The 8,858-nt window shown below is 32.9% G+C and overlaps 1 long non-coding RNA gene and 1 pseudogene across 1 annotated transcript; both read left to right on the top strand.

The window, feature by feature from the left end:
- The first annotated feature begins 3,650 nt into the window (after positions 1–3,650).
- Positions 3,651–5,980, top strand: LOC104738263 (putative two-component response regulator ARR21; annotated as a pseudogene).
- A 168-nt stretch (positions 5,981–6,148) lies between these two features.
- On the top strand, positions 6,149–6,840 carry LOC147929665 (uncharacterized). Its single transcript, XR_015578802.1, has 3 exons — positions 6,149–6,268; positions 6,382–6,432; positions 6,543–6,840. It is a non-coding gene; the product is annotated as an uncharacterized LOC147929665 (long non-coding RNA).
- The last annotated feature ends 2,018 nt before the right edge of the window (positions 6,841–8,858 follow it).

Raw genomic sequence — 8,858 nt, 5'->3', positions numbered from 1 at the left:
GAACCTCGGCCTAGGTAGGAGGAAGAACCGATCACGTACACGAACTGATCTCCGAACAGAAACTCACCCCGAACAGAAACGGACCACGAACTCGGACTAGTTGCGGACGAGAACCTGATCACGAACGGTATCCGATCACGAACACGAAAGGAAGCTGATCGCCGGGTTTGAACGAACAGGAACTTTGTGTGCGGTGTCGGTTTAAGGTTTTAGGGTTTTAGGAACTTTTCTCAGTTGGACTTTTAGAACAAGTCGTGCTAATAACATGTTGTAAACTAGAGAAACTCGAAGGAGGTTTTCTTTTCTCTTATTCTTATTGATTCAATCGTTCATTACATATATATAGGGATAGACAAACCCTTAGTACAAACCGACTAGGAATAAGAAATAGGTAATGGGCCTTCGGCCATGGGCCGTACACACTAGGACATGGGCCGGTTATGGAAGTCCACTCCAAATGTTTTATAACAATTAAACAAATATTTTTATTTTAAAAAACTACGATCACATATTTTTATAAAACATTTTTTTTTGACATATACATTTCAATCAACTCATAAGATGTTCATAAATCATCATTGTAAATATTTTCCACAATGGGCTATTTTAAATGTAAGGGTTTGGTTAAATGTTAAAAAAGATATTCGTTCATAGTGAAAATTCCAAACTTTACCATCCATCAACTTTGTGAGGATAAGAAATACACATGTGAGATTCAAACTAAAATATGAAAATAGTTACATTTATTTTATTTCACTTTTACCTATGAAAAGCTCTGTAATGAATTGTTGAACTTCAGTTTCATAATTGTTTTAAAAAAAAATAATGTAAAAAATTAATAATTTGGAATAAGATATATGCATAACATACTATATATTTTAAAACTATTAACAAGACAATGCTATAAAACCATTTATAAATATCTTTTTAAAAAAAAAGAAGAATCTTCTAATCTACTAATAGTTCTCTTTTTTTCATGGGATTAATTTATTTTTCTTTTCCTTTAGAAACAAGAATCCAATAAAGAAAATTTAGAAAATTAATGTTCACTTCATCTTGTCTTGTTGGCAATTGTCCATACCTTTAAAGCTAATTTTGAGAAAATTATATTAATTAATTACTTTATTTTGGCCTAATTACAAAACCACATCTATACATACTTTAATTTTCCCATAATCAAAAATTTCTTCTATTAACAGACCACTTTAGATTTCCCATTAATTCAATTGGCAAAATCATTAATAGCAATTTAAAAGAAAATCTATCGTCTTGCATGCAACAGTACCTTTTTGTAACATACATATTAATTAGATTCTCTTCACTTATTTTATTGTACTAGTTTCCTTAACTGACATTTTTCCAAATCACCTTTCACACTAAACAGACGACTTTTTTTTTTTTTTTTTGACAAGCAGACGTTAAAAAAAAGCAGCTGATTAGATTTGACTTTTGAATTTTGATTACAAAGGAAATGTAACAGACATCACAAAAAAATAACTAAGAATCAGTTACAAAAATTTCATACTTTATATTATATATAAAAAAGAGCTTTCAGAATAAAAAGATAGCAGTGATTTTATACATTGTACAGACAATAAATTCTAACAAGAAAATAGTTATACGATCTTTATAATAATATCATTTCAAAACCTGTTTTCAACAAGTACTGCCATTATCTTAAAATATGAAAAAGTTAAACTATTAAATATTACTTCCTCCATTTCATAATATAAGATGTTTTAGAGGAAATTTTTATTTCATAATATAGGATGTTTTCAAATTTTTATGCAACTTTTAGATTAATTTAATATTATATATTATGCAGTATTGTTTCTGATTGGTTGAACATTTTAAAAGTAAACTCTTATTAATCAGCTTGCTTTTAGTTAAAACATCCTATATTTTGAGACGGAGGAGTATAATTGAAAATATTATATTATGGATATGCGTATTGATAACTATAATTCCCACTTTCAGACAAAAAATATTGTTTTAGAAATTTAATTGTTATGTTAAAACTAAACTAATAATTTGAATGTAGAAAAATGCTAAAATGTAACTGATGCATTACCGATCTTTGATATTTTAAAGTTTACTTGGTATACTACCGACAAAATATCGTTTATACTAAATAAAGAACTATTTACAAATAACATAACATAAATTAAAGTGTTCCAAATGCGACAAAAGTTCAGATATGATGTTGTCGTTTTTATTAATCATAATGATTGAAATTATTTAATAATATTAAAGTATAGTCAACGTTTTTAACACGCGTAATATTCATATTATATGATAAATTTTAAATATCCAATATATATATATATATTACATAATAGTTTCATATATATAATTTTATTATTTGCTAAGTTAGTAATAGAAAATATAAAGTAAGGGTCATATTTTATCAAATAAGTAAATATTAAAATGCAAATGTAATCTTTTAGTAAAATAATTAAACGTATTTGATGTGTGCACCCCCTAATTCAATGTAATAAGTAATTGAGATCATGTTTTGTATTCGACATTCAGTGATAGGAACATTTTTATGGATTCATATTTTTGATTAACAATGTGAAGTTAAAAACCTTCAAACAGTTTAGAATTAATTTCGATATCGAGAATTTTGTATCTAGACTTAATCTTTAATTGATCTTAAATTGTTTTTGACAAACATAACCAATCTCTGTTTAAAAACACAATATAGGATACAAAAATAGCAAATACATATAGTTATGAAAAACTAGTTTAGTGATTGTAAAATTTATTTCGAGATTAGTAGATTAGGTTCAAGTCATTTTGATGTGATTTTAATCATAGTTAGTCATAATACACAGCTAAATAGTAAAAATATCTGACTGTTCCAAGAAACATAGAGACTAATTTGGGTTTTGGTGTGAGATTGGGCAACAAAGTACCCCAAATCTTAGTTGTGAATGCCAAATGCTATTTTTTATACAAAACAGAAACTTCGAATAAAATTGTGTACTCTGCTACATTATGTAGTAAAATAAGTTTTTGGTTACACAGTTTTCAACTACATCAATTTTTCATTGGGTTAACTTTATACAAATCAAAGTTCATATTGAACTCATAATAAAATTTCATACTTCATTTTGGAATTTCTACATACAATATTCTAATATCCTCCCTTTATAGCACAAATCCAACAAAGATGTACGAAATCTATATGAAAATCAATCCTAAAAAAGAAACAAAAGATCTGGAGAAATATTTAAAATTCAGAATACATTTTTATAAAACAATTTTTTTTTGGGTTGTATCTATAATAAATTTATTGGTTAATAGCATTAATTTTTTCTTACTTGGCCTAGATTTTTTACATTAATTAGCACACGGTAATATTTTATTGTATCTATGTTTTCTATTTTTTCTCAACTTTTCTTAATTTTCAATATTATTATTAATATAGTAAATAAAATTAAGTTTTGATTTATCATATATTATTATGATTTATTTTTAAAAACAATACTTTTATATACACCAGTTCATTTTTGCCAAATGTTACATTTGTGTGTCTACTTTACACGCCTTTATATATTGAGCTTTGTGCAACCTAAATAGTTCATACAGACTTGATAAATAAATAAAAAAAGGAGAAAAACAAACTTCATACAAGGATTAGTAGAATGACTTTTGCTGAATCTCTCCCCAACAAAAGCTCTGACTTGCGAATTAACGTTCTGGTTGTGGACGATGATCCTGTTTTCTATGGTGCTATTTCACAAATGCTTGTACAGTACTCTAGATACAGAGGTGAGATTCTTATTATATATCATATATGATATGTTTAGTGAGTTTTTGTTTGTAGTTTCATTTAGATTTTTCTTTCTACTACATTTTAGCATGATATACAATTTTTTCGAGAAACAACTAGAATGAGTTTTTTGTTCTTGTTCAACAAATCCTCCAGATTCGAATTCCAATTACATGCACATATCTAAAAATTTTGAAATTATATTTTAGCTTATGAAATTTTATTTTGGTTAAATGATTTAAGATCCATCGGTTATGGAGATCACAGTTATGGCTGAAGAAGACCCGACGAAAGCATTGGCTATTCTAAAACATCAACGAAACAATATCGATCTCATAATCACAGATTATAATATCCTTAGCATGAACGGTCTACAACTCAAAAGACGAATCACTGAGGAAATTGGAAATTTACCTGTCATTGGTATATATTTTTCTCTTTACAACTTCAATTAAAGAATAATATATTTTTTTTTTTTTGTAAGATATATTTAACCTTACATTTCTTTCACAATAAAAGCGGACGCCAACCCATACATGCAACTGACCTACCAAAAATTTACCAACTTGCTTTATCCTACAAGAGGAATGGTAAGTCAACATTAGGGAATGAGCCCAACCACAAGGCCAACGACACAGGTATTAGTGTCCCCCAGCAAATCAAGATGCTTCCTGAACAAGCTAATGTCTTGAAGACCAGGAAGAAGTACTCATCTAAAGCTGATTCAAGATCCTTGAACAGTACAAACGGAAGTTGTCTAATTAGTACCGATGGTTCAAGAAAAAATCGGAAAAGAAAACCTAACAGTGGTACTGAGGATGGTGCGTCTCCGTCGCAGCCCGCCAAGAAGCCTTAGGTTTCGTGGACGGATGGTCTCAACGACCTATTCCTACAAGCTATCCGACATATCGGTCTTGATAGTAAGTGTTTTGATTTTTTCTATAAACTTTTGATAACACATGATACACTGTTTATTTTCTTACAGTTTAGTTTATATCATATACGTACACATGCTAACTAATCTTTTATTTTTGTTTACTAATCTTCCAAAGAGGCTGTGCCAAAAAAGATCTTAGCGTTCATGAACGTATCGTACTTGACTAGAGAGAACGTTACCAGCCATTTACAGGTTTGATATCTCTTTTCAAAAATGTTTTAAAATATGGAAAAAGTCTAATATATTCACTCGAATCAAACAAAAACTTTACCTCTCTAATTAAGCCCAAAATCTTTAAGTTTTGAGTTTATTTGCCGAATTGAACCTATCCTTAGTCAACAGTAAGATCTCGTTACCACTGTTTAACGAAGGTTTAAAACTATAGATTGGGTATCATTCTAAACTTTTAGTTAACTTAAAATCGTTTGCTACGGTACCGCAGAAATATCGGATATTCTTGAGAAAAGTGGCGGATCAAGGTTTGATGAGCATTATGTCAGCTAGAAGCATAGACTCGATGTTTCGACAGACTCATATCAAGGAGCTGTACTTCAACCGATACACACCCTCTACTTCTTTGTGCGACACAAGTCTTAACAATAGATCATTCTATTCCAAACCCGGACAAGGCTTTGGACAGTCGAGACTTTTGTCCACCACACGTGAGCCACCCGTCCGTTTCAACCAGATGCCTTACAACTACATGAACCGGTCATCTACTTACGAGACACACCATGTTGGATCTGGATCAAATTTGACGCTACCCATCCAAGGCAACCTCAGTTTCGCCAACCAACCATCTCAAAACGAGGAAAGAAGAAGCTTTTTTGAACCACCTGTGATGGCGAACAAAATCGGCCAAACATCTCAAGTTCATGGGTTTGGAAAACTTGGACCGTCAGCTATTAATAATTTCAACAATAACATAATGAGTAGCTTTGAAAGTTTTACTCCAAATCAACCAGGACTTGGCCACTTCTCGTATGGGATGCAATCGTTCTTAAACAATGAGAACACTGCATATAACCCTGAGCCACATGCCAATGCAACTACACAGCCAAATCTTGAACTTCCTCAACTGGAGGACCTCAGCGTATACAATGATCTCGGCAAAACTAATGAGCTTCTTTACAACATCAACAACTTTCAATTCGATCACAACAAGGTATATATATGTCTTCATCACCCCATTTTTTCAATGATCTATATACATAAACATGAAGTGCTTGTTGTGATATTGTGTGTTTGAAAATTGGTGTGCGCATGCAGCAGCAACAAGGACAAGAGGCTTCATTTGTAAACATAAATGAGGTATTTCACATATTAAGAGATGTTAGCTATTACGAAATCGAATTTGAACCTGTTTGAAAATCATATGGTGAAGACTTTCAAATAGTATGGCTTACTGGTCACTTATATATGACTTCGTTGTGAATTAGGGTCATTATAATGAAGAAATCGTCAACACTTTTTCTGCTCCTGCGACGAATCACACTTTTGCCGCTCCGGAGATGAATCCTCCAAGTTTCAACACGAAACCTAATCAAAATCAGGTACATTTAATTATAGTATTCTAATTAAACTATTTCCATGTAACTATGATTATACTTAATATAAATGAAATGATTATTTAAATCTGTTCTACAACCTGGACTCGACTTATTAGGAACAAGATGCTAATCAAGATATTAGCGATTGGTCGTTTTTGGATCCGCAGGTAAACGAGATAACTTCGACAAAAATTAAAAGAAACTATTTGTATATTATTTGAATTTTATGAGTCTTAAAAACTTTTTTTTTGGTTAATTATTTTTTTTTCTTATATAGGATTTGGTTGATGACGACTTCATGAACTCTCTCTTCAACAATGACATGAATTGAAAAGTGTTCTCCAAGCTGATGTTTTCAAAGCGAGGTGAAGAAACAAAACGGGCCATAACTGTCTAGTAGATTTCTAAACAATTATATATTTTAGAAAAAAAGTCGTAGAAGTAATACATGTAATAAATTTCTAAGGCGTGTTGGAATATTATGTCTTTTCAACAAGCTAGAGTTAGATATTAAGAACTTTTCAATATGTAATAATAATAATACTTTAGCAAAAAAGTGTAATAAAAATACTATATATTTCTATTCGCATTATAGATAAATGTGATGTGTTTGTGCTACATAAGATTACATGTTCTAAAGATGAATTATTACAATGATTTTAAAAGGGATAGATATATTATTATATAAACCTTAGTTTTGAAAGTTAGTTATTCATATAGTCGCGACATGTGTCAAGTATATCGATTATATTTTGACATGTGTAAAAAGACATTTTATTTAATAATTATTAGGAATATTAAAAAAATCCTAAACATAAAAGGATTAGAATTAATATTGAAACGACCTGCCCCGTTTTTTTAATAAAAATAAATAATAAATAAATAAACTACAACTAGTGGTCCCATACCCACTAGCCACCTAGCCACAAGGACAACCAACAGCGGAAATAACAGATACCAATATCCAAATAATAATCCCATAAACAAATCATAACCATTCCAATAACCAATATTAAACCAAATCATAAACAAATGATCCAAACAACATAAAACAGAGAACCAGCAATCCTAAACAACATTTTAGGATTCAATTCTAGCAACCTAATAGAAGCCAGACAAGCAAGCGAATCACTAGAACATTCTCTTCATAGCCTTGATTGCACGATCACACTTTGCCTTTACCTGCATCACAAACGCAAATTGCAATGCATGAGTATTTTATAAACACTCAGTAAGGCAATCCTCCTATCTATTGGGCTATACACACAAGCAATATAGATACTCTAACCATCAAACAACAATCAACAACCAAACCAGGCTCTGCATCGACCGACACAAGATTGCATCGACCGACACCATCAGGGACCAGCATCGACTGACACAAGATATGCATCGATCGATACCAGGTTCACTTGCATCGACCGATGCTTCCACTTGCATCGATCGACACATGCTCGACATCACGCAGAAACCCTAATTGCACCAACCGATGCCCCCACATGGCATCGACCGATGCTCCTAGGTCAAACAGCGCCGTCCTCGCACTAGCATCGACCGACGCACATAGTGCATCGACCGATGTTCATGTCGAGCATTGTTTTTCCCAAAGCTTCTCGCCGGATCTTCGTTCTTGTAACCACAAGAATCGATCCCAAGCCGCAAAAAAGCTTCCTAATGCCTCAAATAACATACTAGCAAGCCTAACAACAAAGAAACAAACAGATCAGAGTAATCTCCAGCTTAGATAAGCCATGGTCATGCACTTACCTTTGCCACAGAAGGAATCCAACCCAAACACAGGAAGAAAACGTTCCTAGGAAGCTCCTACAACGATTCCAGCTACAGATCTCTACAGGAACAGCTTGAAATCTCCCAAAAACCTCAAGAACGCTCAAGAACACTTTTTCTCCCTTATTTTCTCTCAAAAACGGCTAAAGTCATCTAATGAGACAAAAGGAACGACTTAAGGGTTTTATTTTCCCTTTTTCCCCAAAACGCAGCGTTTAACTTAAGTCAAAACGCAGGAAATTGAGTCAGCATCGACCGATGCTCCTCCAGCATCGACCGATGCACATCCTAAACCGGAATTACGGTTCACGGATGTTACAATATTCCCCCACCAATTTAGATTCGTCCTCGAATCTCAAACAACACTCAGCCAAGGACTCCTGTGCTACCGTCTCCACGGCCCGCACTCCTACGACCGATCTACAGAAGGTCACCTCTAGGCGATAGACTCACGCTCTAGGCATCATTTGCTCTCGACTTTTGGACTCTCCTTTTTACTCACAGGCCTAAACCTTGAGTTTTTATCGGCTCCTCATCAGACAGACGTCTGCATGCCATAATATTGGCTTCTCATCGGGCCTAAGCCCGCATGCCATAATATATATAAGGGAGTCCAATACTCGTCTCTCGGGTTGCCACCCTACAGCGCGCCCCCGGATCGTCATCCAAAGCCGACATACCAGCCATACTCCCAAGCCACAAAGTCTTAGAATATGATGGTACTAGGAGGACCTAAGTCCCCCAAGAGTCGCGAGCAAACAATTCTTAACACGTCTGAGTCCTATCCCTATCCAGGTTTCCTTCC

Source organism: Camelina sativa, chromosome 13 (genome assembly GCF_030686135.1).
Source record: "Camelina sativa cultivar CO46 ecotype springtype chromosome 13, ASM3068613v1".
NCBI lineage: Eukaryota > Viridiplantae > Streptophyta > Magnoliopsida > Brassicales > Brassicaceae > Camelina > Camelina sativa.
The sequence above is the reverse complement of the archived record's forward strand: the minus strand, read 5'-3'. Positions and strand labels throughout refer to the sequence as shown.